Source organism: Gossypium raimondii, chromosome 12, assembly GCF_025698545.1.
Source record: "Gossypium raimondii isolate GPD5lz chromosome 12, ASM2569854v1, whole genome shotgun sequence".
NCBI lineage: Eukaryota > Viridiplantae > Streptophyta > Magnoliopsida > Malvales > Malvaceae > Gossypium > Gossypium raimondii.
The window spans coordinates 23,293,129-23,310,775 of NC_068576.1; the positions used below are offsets into that span (position 1 = coordinate 23,293,129).

The 17,647-nt window shown below is 31.6% G+C and overlaps 2 long non-coding RNA genes across 3 annotated transcripts; both read right to left on the reverse strand.

The window, feature by feature from the left end:
- Positions 1-1,798: 1,798 nt before the first annotated feature.
- Positions 1,799-2,159, reverse strand: LOC128035287 (uncharacterized). The gene is made up of 2 exons (XR_008191638.1): positions 2,004-2,159; positions 1,799-1,932 (listed from the first exon to the last, which is right to left on the reverse strand). It is a non-coding gene; the product is annotated as an uncharacterized LOC128035287 (long non-coding RNA).
- A 569-nt stretch (positions 2,160-2,728) lies between these two features.
- Positions 2,729-5,485, reverse strand: LOC105762384 (uncharacterized). 2 transcript variants are annotated; one of them, XR_008191641.1, is made up of 4 exons: positions 5,376-5,485; positions 4,948-5,073; positions 4,667-4,780; positions 2,729-2,795 (listed from the first exon to the last, which is right to left on the reverse strand). It is a non-coding gene; the product is annotated as an uncharacterized LOC105762384 (long non-coding RNA). The 2 variants fall into 2 exon arrangements; XR_008191640.1 differs by lacking the exon at positions 5,376-5,485 and having other exon boundaries at positions 4,948-5,140.
- Between the last annotated feature and the right edge of the window lie 12,162 nt (positions 5,486-17,647).

Genomic DNA, 17,647 nt, shown 5'->3' on the forward strand with positions numbered 1-17,647 from the left:
TAAAAATTATATGAGAGAAAGTTTTGTCTAGGAGTTTGGATTTTAAGCGGGACCGTCTATGACCTCTCCAAACTTTCTTGAGAATTGATCCTAGTGTGGTTTTTCCAGCCAAATTTTCTGACCACCTTTAACCTTACGTTGATCTTATTTCCTATAAATTTAAAAAAGTGCAATACCAATTGAGTTCCATTTTCCTCATTCGGGTGTACAAATTTGGAAGTATTGTGTTAACCTTTGGGGGCAACGTCTATTTTCGATTACACCAATCAGGGATAATCACTTCTAAGGTAGTGGTTCTCCACAGCGAAGTATTTATTTATTTATTATTTGTACGTGTCAGCACTAACGCCTTTGTTTTACAGTAGTAATTTTCCAACAGTCTCCACCTTCACCTCCTTCTCCACTTTGTCTATTGAACCTCATCTGAAACCTCCAAACATTTTGAGTTTACGAACTTATTTTCTTCTGAAGTAGCATTAGGATTGTGGCTCAATTCTGAAATATTTTGTTATGAAGATTCCAGCTATTGTTGCATGTTGGAAACTTCCTTCCTAACATTTTCTAGCTCTTGCTTTTGGAGTTTCCCCATTCAGCCAATTAATTTCTCTTCCCAGATCTTCTTTAAACTTTTCTCTGTCTTCAATTTTTTTAACAGCCCTATCATTTTCTAGAATTAAGTCATTGCTTTCTCGATTAAGATCTTCCAATTCACCTCAGCTTCCATAGTGATAACATTATTTAGTTTATGCCTCATCACTTCATTCTCAACCACAAGTTTTGATTTTCAGCTATGTTCTTTTAAAATTCAAGCTTCAAATTTCCTCTGCCTTTCGTACCTTGGTTAAAGAAGCTAGATAATTTGGTTTTAAGGCACCTTTTTATTCACTTGTAGCTGTCAGCTTCCTTTTAAGGTTAGTAATTTCCAGATATGTTGTTTCGAGTTCTAGTCTAATGCCTTGTGCTATTTTCTGAAATTTGATTCCCAACTCTCCAAAGAAGGCAATTTTTTTTGGAGAAGGGTGGAGGAGGAGGTGGAGGCACGATGGTAGTGACTGTGAGGGAAGTAGAAGAGGAAGGTAAGTTTTAAGAATAAAATTGAGGCTATTTATAGATTTTCAAGGTTAATTTTTTTAAAATTATTATCATATTGATTTTTTAACTATCACGCACTACACCCAAACAGGCTTTTAGCGGCATTTTTTTAGGCAAAAATCGCCGCTGTTGACAACGCCGCTAACTTTTGCGGCGGTTTTGGAAACAAACGCCGCTAAAGAGCAAGACCTTTAGCAGCACTTTTTCCAAAAACGCCGCTAAAGAGCTGGACCTTTAGCTGCGCTTTTGCCACAAATGCCGCTAAAGAGCAGGACCTTTAGCGGTGCTTTTCCCACAAACGCAGCTAAAGAGCAGGACCTTTAGCGGCGCTTTTCCCAAAAACACAGCTAAAGAGCCGGACTTTTAGCGGTGCTTTTCCCACAAGCCCCGCTAAAAAGCCAGACGGCGCTTTTTCCCACAAACGCCGCTAAAGAGCAGGACCTTTAGCAGCACTTTTCCCACAAACGCCGCTAAAGGTCATGAAAAATAAAAAAATAAAAAAATAATAAAACACCACAAATCTATTCCTATCCCTGCTTAAGCAAATCCTTTAGAGATGTTGTTATCAGTACATTCATCACTCCATTCTTTGGTTAGAGATTGTAGCAGAAGTGGGATTCCACCAATTTAGAAATGTATAATTTAATTTGAAGACGTATTAAAATGGAAATTCATGAACAAGAATATCAATATTTTTCAGTATATCTCATGCAACAAGTCAAATTGCCTTTGATTACGTAAGATCCCTTTGAAATTAAAAAAAAAATCAAACTAGTTTATATCAACTTGCTCAACTTTCATTGCTAGAACATCAAATCGATCAATACCAAGCTCCAAACCCTACACAAAAGGATCTTAGCATATATAAATAAAACATGGTAGATTGTAACAAGTAAAAAACAACTCTATACCTGATAAGTTTTGAGCTTTTGGACAGCTTCACCCGCAAGCCAATACACACCAAGAGAATGCTCAAACTTAGAATGTACATCCCCTGGATAAACCAGGTGTGCCAATACCTGATAAGTCTAGGCATGAATGTAGAGCAAGTAAAATGATAAGGTGAGTACCTTAAATTTTAGGCCACAAAGCCAGACAAACAGGAAAAATAAAAAGAAAATCAAGGTAAGTGATTTTCGATGACCTTGAAAAAGTTGATCTTGCAAGAGTAGAAATGAAACAAAATTAAAAAGAAAAAAAAGTATCAACAACTATAGTCAAAGATGAAACCTAGAAAACAAGGAAAATATTTGCCTCTTCAAATTGAGCATAAACGGCTCATGATACCTTTCGAGAGGATTTTGCCTTCCACGAGTCAAATCAATTCGACATTGCTAATGACAATATCATCTTCTTCAAAGAAGATACTCACCATTTTTCTATTAAAATAAAATTGCCTTGTATCAAGATTAGAGACTATTCAATTGTTTAGCTAAGACAGATGCATAAGATCATGCAAATGTCAATGGAAAAATATATATATCACAACAGACTTAAAATATAAAAAATATTTTTATACCTTAAAAATATAAAAATCCAATGATCAACCGAAATTAAACTATTCATCAAAATGATTGCAATTAACGAGTTAAAACATGATTTTTTCTTTTCTTGCAAATATCTAAAGTTTTTTATACCTTCCCAAATGGTGAAACAAGCTGGTGAAGTCTTGTAATTCTGTCTCCTAATTTTTCTTTCCTCACCTGCCATATAACATATATATGTATATATATACAAGTCAGAAAAAAAGAAAAAGTAGGTGATTAATTTACTATTTTACTTTCACTTCAACTATATTCTCTTTTTCATACACTAATAGAATATGATAGTTAGGGGTGAGCAAAACTCGATTCGACTCGAAAAAATCGAAAAAAATTCGAATTTCGAGTTAAACGAAGCGAGTTATTTCGAGTTAATCGAGTTGTCCGAATCAACTCGATTTTTTTTGCGAATTTCGAGTTCAAATCGAGTTAAGTTTTCGAATTCGAATAACTCGAATAATTCGAATAATTCGAATATCAAACTATAATATTTGATAGTTTTACCCTAAACTCCCAAACCTTTTTACTTTTCCCTCAAAACTTTTACTCCTTCCCACTTTCCCCCTAGAACTTTTACTCCCCTCCCCTCCCAACCCCCCAATCTACCCAAAATCCATTTCCCACCAAAATTTTACTCTCCCATTTACTTTTTCTCAAAATTTTACTCCCAAAACCCTCAAAACCTTTTATTTTCTTTCAAAATTTTACTCCTTCCCACTTTTCCCTAAAACTTTTATTCCTTTCCATCCCACCTCCCACCTCCCATCTACCCCAAACCCTCCCCTCTAATTTTTTTAATATTTTCCTCCAAAATTTTACTCCCCTATTTACTTTCCTCAAACTTTTATTCCCCAAAACTTTTATTTTCCCCTAAACTTTTACTTCTCACTCTTTACTCTCAAATAAAAATCAAAATTATCCAAAAATCACTAAACATAAATAGTAATAATTTTATTTATATTTACTATTTATATTATTAAATTAAATTTCACATTTTATATTATTTATATTATTGAATTGTTTAGTCATATTGAATATTTATATTAAAATTGAATTATTAATTATGCCATAAAATATTCGTGTTAAAATTTTATATTGGTATCAATTTCACATTTTATTTTTGAAATAACTTTTATTAAAAATCATATTTTTACATTTAATATATTTTTAATTCCAAAATACATAGTGACAAGAATCAAGATAATTGAAACAACTAAGCAAGCAAATAAACTAATCAGTATATAAAAAATTAATAAATAAATTATGAGGTGATGAAAGTTAATAAAAAATTTGATTAAGGTAGACAAATTTTATTACGATGGGTGACAATGGTTATAAGGACCCAAAATTATTTTTTAAAAATTTAACTCGAACAAATATATTCGATTCGATTCGATTCGAATTCCATCTCACTCGACTCGATTCGAGAAAACTTCAAATAAAGTTAGATGATAAAATGAGATTTGAAAACTCGATTAACTCGAAAATTTTTGATTCGATTCGATTCGATTCGATCGAATGCTCACCCCTAATGATAGTTGCAAAAAAAAAAAAAGAATCATCCCTCTAGAAATCGACACCCCACATGTATTTTGTGTATGTGTATATATATATATGCTTATGAGTGTACGTGTGCGTGCAATTTGTATTGAGATAAAAATAACATATATTTAATTATATAAAAATTATGGTAAAAGTATCATGGAAGTCCCTGTACTAAAAGTTGGATTACATTTTGCTCTTTTACTCAAATGGTTTAATTTAAACACTCATTTAACAGCTATTACCTAAAATGCTACCACTTTTGAGATATAAAATCAGTGGAATTCTAAATGAACAAAGTCCTAAGCCAATCAAAACAAAGTCACCAAGAAATGAAAAGAACAATCTGTTCTTATCCTTTCGAAACAGTGAGCAAATACAATGAATTCAAAAGGTTGTTCTTTCATATCTGCTTATCAACCAAATACGCCAGCATAAAAGCTTGAAATTTGAATGGATCAAATGAAACATAAATCTAATGTAAAACACACCTGGAGAAAGCTTGAAAGAAGAGCTTTGATGAGATTTTCTGGTGTGAGCTCTGGCTGATGCTGCTAATATCTTCCTTCTAACTTCCCCCTTATCATCCCTCAAAACCCAATAATCTATAAAATGAAGACTCCCCCAAATTACTTCAGATGTCTCTCTTAAATTCTATTTAAAAAAATTAGAAATCTATAAAAAAATCAATTACTATAAAAAAAAGATAAGTGCGAATTAAAAATATAATCCCAAATACTGATTCAATTGCAGACTGGGATTTATTTCTTACCTTAAAGGTACAATAATGGTTGTAACCTCTGTAACCTCTGTAACCTGTTTGTGAAACCTCTGTAACCTATTTTACTAGTAAAGCCGATAATAATCCAGAAACTGGTTGTAACCTCTTTGTATTTGCCTGGGAAACCAGTAAATCTTCTCATTATCAGCATATGTTGATTTTTTTATAATGTCGTAGGGAGGGAGGGAGGGAGGGAGGGAGGGAGAGAGAAAGCAAGAGAGACGGCGTGTTTGCAAAGTTAAGAGTTTTAGGGGGGAAAATTAGGGGTTTCATGGGGGAAATTTGGGGATAAAATGGCGGGAGTTTTTTAAAGTAAAATTATAGAATATAATTATTCTTCATTTTATATGCAAAGTTAACAGATGAATGTTTTACATGCATCATTCCATAATCTGTCTCAAAAACTAAACGAGTACTACCTCAGACAAATGAGGATAAAGACCATTGATGCAACCTTTAGCGATTACACCAAGAGCCAAAACAGCAGCTTCCTTGTCCCTCCAGGCTTCATCACCAGTAGCAGATAAGTTTGCCTGTAAAAATCCAAATAACCTTTTTTATCTAACTCCTATTATAAGTCATTAAAATTCAACTAACTTTTAAGATCTATATTTTCTTTCATTAAGTTTATGAACATGGGGAATAAATTTTTTTGGCATAAATAGAAATAACCTTTATGATCCAAAATAGCATATATATGTTTTATAGCAAACGGTTCAAGTTCACAGAGGAAACAATCAAAGTTGACATATTTTAGTTGACATAATGCAAAATACATATCAAACCAACAACAAAACAGAAACAATTTCCTTGATCCAAATTTGACATCGTAAATATATTAAAGAGAAAAATTCTCATGCATGAACTCAAGGCAAGCAAATATACATTTTGAGTAAGATGTATCCTATTTTGAAATTTGAAATTTATGAAAAACAAATTTGAAATTTTACCAAATAGTATCTAAAAGTTATGAAGCAAAATTCTATTTTTTCAATAACCCAAAACCTAAATAGAAAAAGAAAAAAAGCAAATCAAAGTGAATTGCCTGGTGCAGATCATTTTTGCTACTTTTGTCAGAAATGTGTAGCTGCCTAAACACCCTTTTCCATGGTGCATTGGCTCAGACTTTATGGAAAGTGATAAATAGTAAGCATTTGATCTGTTAAAGAATCTTGCAGACTGCAAATACCACATCACAAAATTGCTAGTTGAAATATAAACAAGGGAGATCCATGAGTTACAAAGAGAACAATAGGATGACTTTTTTAGACTCTAAAAGGGTGATGTTAAGAACTTAAACAGATTCCAACACCCACTACATTTCAGTAATACATATATATATGGATTCTTATAGCTCAAACTACACCAAGCTAACTAATCGAGTAAAGAAAAGAGTTACAACGTGATTAAGCGAATTCTAGGGTTTTCTTTAAGTAACTCAATCTAATTCTATTAAACAAATACATTAAATCTAACTTCAAGTTTTGCATAATTCTAGGGTTTTCTTTAAGTGACCATACGAATCAATACAAATGTAACCTAAAAAACCATCGAATTGGCATTCGTAAGGAAAATTAGATAGCGAAAGCCCAAAAATAAAAAACCTGGCAGAGTTCTCGAAAAATAGAGTCAGCGTTGGCTTCAGTCAATGACTGTAGCAAGAACCGAAAGTGGCTTGAGAGTGTGGAGGAAAGCTCGAGCATGGTGAGTGAAGATAGATCGTGAGTGTTTTTCGATGGTAAATGCTAGTAAGAAGATAAAATGGGAATGAATTAGGGATATGATAGGCTTTGAAGATTAGGGATGTTGAGAGAACCGTCGAGAGAAAAAAAGTGAGCGCTGAACGTCTGAGAGAGAGTGTGTGTTAGGGTGAACGTCTGAACTTAAACAGAAGCCAATTTTAGGGGGGAAAATTTAGGGGTTTCGAGGGGAATTTTGGGATAAAACCGCGTAAAATGAAATTATTTTTGCGGCGTTTTTATAACAAACGCCGCTATTGACTATCTATTGCGGCGTTTCAAAAAATTATTTCATTTTGAACAAAATGACGCCGTTTTACTATGCAGAAAATTTTTTATTTTGTTTTTTATAAATTAATTTATTTTTTGCATTGCTTATCTATTGCGGCGTTTTTCATAAAAACGCCACAAAAAAATTATTTCATTTTTAACAAAATGACGCCGTTTTACTATGCTAAAAATTTTTATTTTGTTTTTTATAAATTGATTTATTTTTTGCGGCGTTTTTTAAGCGTTTTTATAAAAAAATGCCGCTATTGTTTATCTATTGCGGCGTTTTTCATAAAAATTCCACAAAAAAATTATTTCATTTTTAACAAAATGACGCCGTTTTACTATGCTAAATTTTTTTATTTTGTTTTTATAAATTGATTTATTTTTGCGGCTTTTTTATACAAAACGCCGCTATTGCTTATCTATTGCGGCGTTTTTAATAAAAACGTCGCAAAAAGTTATTTCATTTTGAACAAAATGACGCCGTTTTACTATGCTAAAAATTTTATTATTTTTTATAAATTGATTTTTATAAAATAAAAAATCAAGTACTCTCGAAATAAATATTGTATATTTTAATAAGAAAACAAATGATAAAATGGTGTAATTAATTATTAAGTTAGAATTATCCAAATTAAATATTACCTAAATATCCATATCATGATATATCTATTAACAAATATCAAGTAAATCTTAACCTTAAACCCTAAATTAACCATTCAATACATATAAAGTCTATCTATTATATATCTCTTAAATAATTTAAATTATACTCATAATTTCAATATATTTGATTTATTATTATCTCTTTTACAATTATTTAAGAACATATTTAAAATATAAATTAAAAAATAATTAATCTAAACTCAAAACCTTAACCCGACCCGTGAATCCCTAAACCTTAAATCCTTAACTCTTAACCCATAACGTCTAACCCCAAACCCCTAACCCTTAAACCTTAAATCCCAACCCTTAAACCATAATCCCTAATCCATAATCCCTAAATTCATACTCCTTAAACCTTAAAATATGAACTCCTAAACCGGCCTTAAATCTTAAATTAATCATATACCCTAAACTAAAAACCCTAAACAAATTTATTATTATCTCTTTTACAATTATATAAGAACATATTTAAAATATAAATTAAAAAAATAATTAATCTAAATCCAAAACCCTAACTCGACCCCTGAATCCCTAACTTTTAACCCCTAATGCATCTAACCCCTAAACCCCTAACCCTCTAACCCCTAAACCTTAAATCCCAACCCTTAAACTATAATCACTAATCCAGAATCCCTAAATCCATACTCTCTAAACCTTAAAATATGAACTCCTAAACCAACCTTAAATCTTAAATAAATCATATACCCTAAACAAAAAACCCTAAACAAATTTATTATTATCTCTTTTACAATTATATAAGAAAATATTTAAAATATAAATTCAAAAAATTAATCTACACGCCCAAAATCCTAACTCAAGCCCTAAATCCCTAAACCCTAAATCCCTAACTCTTAATCCCTAACGTCTAACCCTTAAACCTTAAATCTCAACCCTTAAACCATAATCTCTAATCCATAATCCCTAAACCATACTCCCTAAAACTTAAAATAGTAACTCCTAAACTAGCCTTAAATCTTAAATAAATCATATACCCTAAACAAAAAACCCTAAACTATAGTGATAATTAATTCAATATTTTAAAATTAATACTATCTCTTTTACGATTATATAAGAAAATTTTTAATATATAAATTAAAAAACAATCAGTAATCATGTGCCAAAAAACCTTTAAAATTATTTTAAATAATAGTATTTTAATTTTTCCATGTGCTTTATTTCAAATTATTTCTACGTGTCATTATTTTTTGAAGATTTAAAATATTCAATTAGAAATAAATTGAATTTTATTTAATTAATATAAATAAACCAATTAAGATAAAATATTTCTAGCGGCGCTTTTCCAAAAATGCCACTAAAGCCCCCAGCATTAGCGGCGCTTCTTCAAAAACGCCGCTAAAGCCCCCAGCATTAGCGGCGATTCTTCAAAAACGCCGCTAAAACCCCCAGAATTAGCGGCGCTTCTTCAAAAACGCCGCTAAAGCCCTCAGCATTAGCGGCGCCTTTTCAAAAACGCCCCTAAAGCCACGAAAGGTAAGAAAACGACGCCGTTGGGCTTTGGTTTTTTGCGGCGTTTTTTCGAAAAACGCCGCTAATGCCCATTTTTATCGGAGTTTTTCAAAAAACGCCGCTAATGCTCGATCTTTAGTGGCGATTTCCATAAAGCGCTGCTAATGCTCGATTTTTATCGGCGTTTTTTATCCAAGCGCCGCTAAAAGTGCCGCTAAAAGCCTGTTTTGGTGTAGTGAGGTTACCTTTTGTAAGAGATTTAATGACACTTAATGTAAATGGATAAAAAAACAATCTTGATTAATTGAGTGACTAAATTAAAGAAAAATGATAGTTGGTTGACCAAAAAAAAAGTGACAATAGCTGGATGACTTTTGGTTAGTTTACCCATTCTTATCATACATTAGTTGTACCCATGTTTTTAAAGTGAAGGTTTAGGGTTTAATTCCTTAATTGATCATTCTACTTCTAAATATATTTTTATTCAGGTTTATCTACTCTTCAGGTCCTTTTGGATTTTAAAAGCACCTCAGAGGCACATTTGGGGCACTTTTTGCCCAACTGTTCTGATGCTATCTGTTTGGATGACAAATCAAAATCCTTCTCACCGCATTAGATTTACGTTTTTGAACTAGACTAATTTCTTCCAAATCTCAACATTAGTCGCCTTTATTTCTACCACTAATTCCCATTTCCAATTTTTCTTCTCATACTGCTTTCTTGTTTTATCCTTTATTAGTTAAAAACTTTCAATTACTTTTTTTAAAGGAAAACTTTCAAATACTTTATTATACTTCATTTACGCTTTAAAATTTTTTCACTTTATTCACTTATTATAAAATTTCAATATATAATTTATATTTAATTATTTACAATTTTCTTTTTAGTCTTTTGATTTAAAGTTTTCAATACTTCCGTTTATTTAATACAATAAATAAATTTATATAATTATATATTAATTAATCAAATATTTAAAATAATGTATCTATATTTTATTAATTTTAGTCTTTTAATTATTTATTATGTTATAAGGTCTCTGAATACAAATATTATTCTAATGTTCTTAACAATAATTTTTCTTCTCATTATAGTTCACCTCACAACTATCACTGCATTTGAATTAAAACTCACATCATATTGCTAGTTTTAGTCTCACTACTATAGAATTCAATCTTACGACTGTCGTAATGAATATCATTATCACCATTGTTTTTAACCTCACAACAGACAATTTATGAGTGATCTGAGCTTATGTTTGGATTGAAGGTAGGGAAGGGAAAGGAAAGTAAGGGAAAGGATCATCCTTTCCTTTGTTTGGATAAGCTTAATAATTGAAGCTAGAAAAAAGTGAGAGAAATAGAGAATTTTTATTTTCTCTTAAAAGTTAAAATTTTTATTTATCCCAATTTGGGGGGAAAGTTAGGGGAAAACATAACAAAATCTTAAAATGTATTTCAAATGTGTTGGAAGTAGTTTCAATTCCAAGTTTGATGGCTTAATAATTGATGGGATCATCGTATCAGGAGAGGGTCTTTCCAAATCCAATGGTTCCTTACATTGCTTCAACCAATCTATCTAATAAATCTGTTCTAAATGGTTCTCATTGTTTCTTCATCAATCTCTTCTTCTATTAACTCTCCCATATCTGATATATCCAAATCATTTATTGCAGTTCTTTCATCACTTAAATATCCTCCTCCATTTTTGAGCTAGTCAATTTAGTCACTTTCCTCCACGTATGATTGTTGTTGTTTACTTTTTCCAATAACACAGTTATTTTGTAAGTTGTTTTAGTCCAAACACTTCTTCCTACAATGATATCAAATTGGCTTCGACTATCATAATCTAAACCCCCATAGAAATGTTGCAATTGAATTGCTAGATCAACACCTCTTCTAAGCACTTTCTGAAGAACCAATTTGAATCGGTCCCATGCTTGTCCTAATGTTTCTGTTGGGTTTGGTTTGAATTTAAACAACTCATTGTATGTACTCAGAATGGTAGGCATTGGTATAATTTTGTGCAGAAAAAACTGTACAAACTCTTTCCATGATGTGATCGTACTCGGTGGTAGTGCTTCCAGCCACTCTCTAACTTGACCTCCAAGTGCAAAAGGGATTAGTAGTAACTTAATTACTTCGTCGGAAACTCCTGAATACTCTACTGTGCTGCAATTTTGTTCAAGTTGTTGAAGAAACACCACTGGGTCCAAATCAACATTGTCACCATACTGAAGATTCATTGACACCCAAGTTAGCAATGCAAGATTAATCTCAAAGTGATTTTCATGAATAACTAGTTTTGCTATACTTGGTTGAATCCAACTTGTGTTGAATATTGTCCGTCCCAAAAGAGTTGTCATCATTTATCCCAATGAATAATCAAGTTCCTGAAAGAATTCAAATTAAAATAGAATTAGGGACTTAAAATAAAATAAAATATCTAAAATTAAAATTGATATCCATAAATCTAAATTTTCCTATTTATCCTATTAACATGTAGAAAATAAAATTTTAGTTTAATGTCGAAACCTACCAGGCAACAATGGCAACAACTTGACCGTCGCCAGATGTGCAAACGTTTGAACTGGAAATACTGCAACAAAATAGATAAGAGGTAAAGCAGTGGTGTCCTCAAGCATACGAGTCAAATTGTAATATTGAAAAAGGTTATAATGAAACACTCCGGGAAGTATTCCGAGGATTGTACCCAAGGGAGGTTGAATTAAACTCAGACTAATTTTCTACACTAATAGGGCTAAATAGTAATAATCTAAAATTATATGATAAAAAAATTAAAAGTAATTAATAAAAATTACATAAATTAACTAAAATTACAAACAACCAAATAACAATTGAAATTAAATCCAATTAAGTAGGCAGAAGATTATCTCACTTCAGTGTTCCTAATTAACTTCAAAAATTGGGTTTTATCAAGTTACCTATTAAAAAATACCAAAGATTTCTCCATTATCAAGCTTGTGGGTTTTTCGGGTTTTCTACAAAAGTTATGTTTTTCTTCCATCAAAGGTAACCATTCATCTACCCATTAGTCTTTAATGTTATTTAGTCTTTAAAATTGAGTTATTAGCTATTGATTCTCATGTTTTAATTAAAAGTCGAAATTTGGATCATTATTGGTGGATTTCAGGATTTTATGTAAAAATATGGTTTCAAAGTATTTTTCAATTAGTTTTGACATGATTAAGAGGTTTCTAAACTTATTTTAAAGTTTTGTTGAAGATTTATAATGTTTTAATGAATTTTTGTGGAAATAGCCATAAACATGTCGAAAAAGTCGATACCATGAATTGATTAGTTTTGTGCAGTTTAAAGGTTGAGAATTATTCGTAGGTGAATTATAAGATGAACGGAATTGGTTTTAGGCAAAAATATTAAGTGTAGATTGAGTTATTTAGATTTCAAGTTGGATATGTTAAAGGTTCCGGTTACGTTAGAACATAGCTTAGGCTTATGTTTTTGGTTGCTTGAAATGACTTCCTAGCTGATGGTTGAACTGTATTGGTGTGTGATTGTAGAGTTGAAGCTTCGAATTTGCTCAGACCATCTACGAGTTAGGAAAGGCTAGTTTAAACTTTCGACATTTCGGCAAAAGCATTTTTGGTGAGTGCTTGGAATAATTGCTTGTGGACATGATTCATTGCGTTAATTTGGAGTTTAGAAGTAGCCTAAACCCCTAATCTAAATTTTTAGTATAAGCTTGTAACACCTCTTACCCTGTCCAGTCACCGGACTCGAGCTATGAGATGTTACAAACATTACTAGAACAATTACCAACAAAAATATAGAAATTATGTCAATCAAACAATCATGTATAACCTAAACACATTCATAATGTGATTCACAACTAAATCCGACTTTAAAATCGAGCTTACGGAAACTCTTTTGGTGACCCAAACACAAAATAAGACCAAATTGTAAAGTTTTTAAAATGTTGACTCCACGTCGTGATGAGGCTTTTCCCACGTCATGATGTCGCCAAAGCAGTGTGTCCCGTCACAATGTTGGTCACTTGACGTTAGGACGTCACAAACTGTATGACCAATGTTGGGATGAGAAGAACCCCACATTGTGACAAGAAATCTGTTTTTGGTAAAAAGTGGCCCTTTAGTATCTATTTCGTGCCAAGTCAAACCATTTGCTCAATTGGTAAATATGAGTATTCAAACCTGCACAAAACCATTCCAAAACATAGCATATAAAAACATTATAGTCATCTAACCAATATGCTTCATTGGCACCATTTCACATCAAAACTATGTGAACCATTCATGTTCTCAAAGCAATGCACATTCAAAGATACCATATCATCATTTCAAAGCATTACTATCCATCATACCATTTTAGTACCAAGAAACCATTCAAGTTCATTAACTATAGCATAATCATAGTACCAAACATACATTCATATACATCCAACCAAAATCAACATCACATATAGGACCAAAAGGACAATTTCTAGATTTAAATCTATATCCACAACCACACCTATGTACATGTCGCATATAACCGAGCCAAAATGAACAAAAGTCTACCAAATCGTAAGACGGGTAATGTTAGCTTTGGTGTGATCCGACTAATCCAACCTTGTCCGCTGATCTACAAAGAAGGAAATGAAAACACGTAAGCATGCTAGTGCTTAGTAAGTTTATGCGCAAATTTAACTTAACTTACCTCAGTATTAAATAACATAAGCAATTGAAATTTCAGTAACATAAAACATAAAATTACCCTTGGCAAACTTGTGCAATTTCACATAACAAATAACTTAGTTAGTCCAGCATCAATGTATAGTTAAACAAATCCCTTTATAATTCTTAACTTTACTAAATCATTGAATACCATGTAAAAACATACTCATCTTATAATTTTACAATCAAAAGAATTATTCATTCATTTCTTTTTATTCATTTAATAAATAGTTTCGCCCAAAAAGTTAAAGTAAGAAAATCAACACCAGTACATAGTCCCTATTGTATGTATATGGCATGATAGCCAAGACCGGTACATAGTACCTATTTTATTTATATGGCATGAAAACCAACACTGGTAAATAGTATCTGTTGTATGTATACAGCATGATAGCCAACACTGGTACATACTACTTGTTGTATTTATATGGCATGAAATTTGGCACCAGTACATAGTATTTGTTGTATGTATATTCTAATTATTTACTAAGTTCACTCGGGCCATGATTCCATTTTTAATCTTATAAACTATCATAACATTTTCATATACATGTAACATGATTCAATTAACAATCTATGAATCTTTTATTTTAGATAACTACTAATTTCACACGGTACTATTCTCGTACTTATTCTATTTCAATATTTGTAGTCGTATACACGTTTTCATATTTTAAAACAATCCAAATACATTTTAAACCATGTAATATCATTATATACGTATCAATCATTTATACAATAATTTTCACGATCATTCAATACAATACATCTATTCATATTTGTCATATATTTCATATATTACGATTTAACCCATTTGATGCCTAAAACTTTGTGTGTGCATATATATATATATATCATTTCTAACAAATAATAAAACAAGATAATAAAAAGATATCAATAACTAATAAAATAAGTCCATACGAACTTACCTAAACAAAACAACAACAAACGCGACTCCGGGCACAACTTCGCAATTTTTCCTTTTCCGCGTTTATCTTCCAATTGATTTAATTCTTGATCTATATAACAATTTCAATTCAATTTATCAAGTTCAAAAAATTAATAACATAATATGCTATGCATGAGCCTATTTTCTTTCATTTTTACAAAACCCTAAGGTTTTGTCTTTTATTCAACATTTTCATTTTAGTGTCTATGCTCACAAAATAACATTTAAATTTACAACTTAGCCCCCTTTTTACTTCTAAGCGTAAAGGCTAGAATAAAAACACCAAAAGCTTCAACAATAATTAATGGTAACATTTTAAATCGTTAATAGTTTTGACAATGAAGGTGTGTGTTAGCTAGATCAAGTTACAACAATCTCAAAAACATAAAATTTATGAAAAATGAACTTGATTTAGTGATCAGATGTTTAACGTCACAGCAATAATGTGCAAGTGTACACTATCGATGCAAGTATAGTAGACAGATATGAGTCTGTCGGATATCTATCCCACGAGGATGATTGTCTTTTGTCTATTAATGTAAGTGCAATAAATAGATAGAAACGAGATAAATTGTGAGAGTAGTTGTCGAAGTAATAACTTGAAAATAATAAGATAAAATATGGTAATGATAAACTGGGATCCCCAACATGAATATTAAACAAACTACTAAGTGCTCACAAGGTATAAAAGGATAGGTGAATGTCGATGCATTAAATTGCAATGAATATCTTATCAAGCTTAAATTCTATATTTAATCTAAGACTTAAAAAATGCACATTAGCTACACCTTCCAATGATGGCAATGGAACACCATTAAGAACAAGTGGATTAAATTTCTCTAATCCTTAAGAAACTTCCGTTGCCATGCTTGTTAGCTTGAGCTAACACTGCACTTTCCAGTGTCAGTGACCGCAATAACACTTCCATGCTAAAAACATTCAAACCCAAAGATTAAACAGTAGAAGCAAGATTGAATGAAATAAAATTTAATCCAGAAATCATGTATACTTCCATACTGACATGAAATAGAAAGTAATCACCATCATTTAGAAAAGAAATATAAAAGAAACAAGTGGAGAGTACTATTCCTAGAAAATCTCAACTTGGTCTCTCAACTCCCTCTTGTGTTGCACTCAGGGCTCCTCGTCAGGAGCTGATCTGTATCCCTTTCACATCAGTTCACCCATAGGAGACTTAAGCTGCCATAGCCGAAAAGCTTCAAAAGATAGGTTGAAGAAGATAATCCTACTTCTCTCTCCTTTTCACATCAATATTAATAGTTATCCAAATAGCACATGTGTCATTTCATCTAAATCATGCTGCTTCTGTACGTACAAGTTAGTTGTACCAGACTGGACAACTCACACCTTTTTGTTATTATCCAGACAATTGTCAGAAGGGGCGACAATTTTGGGCACAATCTGAAAATACTCATGCAGCGACATTGGTACCAAAACATGAAAAAATTAAGGATAAATAGGCTAAGACCCACTAAGTTATAAAATGCAATTTACTGAACTAAAAAAGCTAAAATATGTGCTAAAGATAACTAAATAGGTACAAATTAACCAATATGTAGGGAGAAAACATATGTTCTTTCTAGTATTATCACACCCCCAAACTTGAATTTTTACTTGTCCTCGAGTAAAATAGAAACTAGAAAGGCTACACAAGAATTCACTAAGGCAAATGATCATTCTAGCAACTTGAATCACCTAAAATCCTAATGAACGAGTCACATTCAGATGACAGAATATTGCATCGATAATACATAAGTATGAATGAATAAGATTTCAACTTCATTAAAACTAGCATCATGCTTTAAATCCTAAATTCTATCTACCAATATAGCATTTATTGTACAATATATGTCTTCTTTTTTTTTGAATAAGGGATATCGTTGCCTTAGTGTACCTTTTTCCTTGAGAAGTAACGATGGTGTGCAACAAACCCCCAGGGAGTACGTAACTACGCCAACACACACTCATGCAGTGACAGCCTTTGGCCAGATTCATTTTTCTAATGCTTGCGTTGGAGTGTTCCCTCTTTAACATTTCAAAATACACCCACTTTGGAGTGTCTCTTATTCATAACTATATATACATATAAGCAGTTGTAAAAGGCAAATTCATTCAAGATTCAAGGAATGCTACTATTCATTGTAACATTGGAGTTTGTGCAGTGTACACAATCGTTATCAAGTAATAAGTAAGTATCGAGTTATCGTCTCCACAAGGATTGTATTTGTGCTAAGTCCCTTAATTTGTAAAATTATATTAACAATTCGGTAAATAAAAACACAATATAGTTGAGAAGTGGTGATTAAAATATATTAACTAAATGCAGTGATCCCTAACACAAATTATCCTAAGTATGCAAACTATATGAATGAACTACATTTTAGCAAAATTTAACACAATTTTCAACAATTATAACATAAATAAACTAGGACAATTACTTTAATTAAACTTAATTTATTATCATCATGCTTAATAATATTTGGAAAAACATTCCATGGCAACTTGATCTTTCATGAGTTTGGAAACCAAATTAGGTCCTTTTGGAATCCTTTACTTAGTAAATACGCATTTTACTAATCCTTATTTACTAAGGGTTTCTTAGCATTCGTGTGAGGTAACAGGGACATGTTAGGTTTGAAACAATTTAATCACACAAATCTAAAAACTATGCAGATAACAGAGCCTGGTTAGGGTTGTTATGCAACCTACAATTTAATCGGGTTAGGATCTAAATTGAGCATGCACATTTCAATTATGCATCCATTTTCCGTCGTCTGGTTAGGATCGCTCAGCTAATTCAGGTGCATTTCAATCACGTATGAAGGAAATACAGACTTGATTGTAATTAAAAACATGATCGATTGA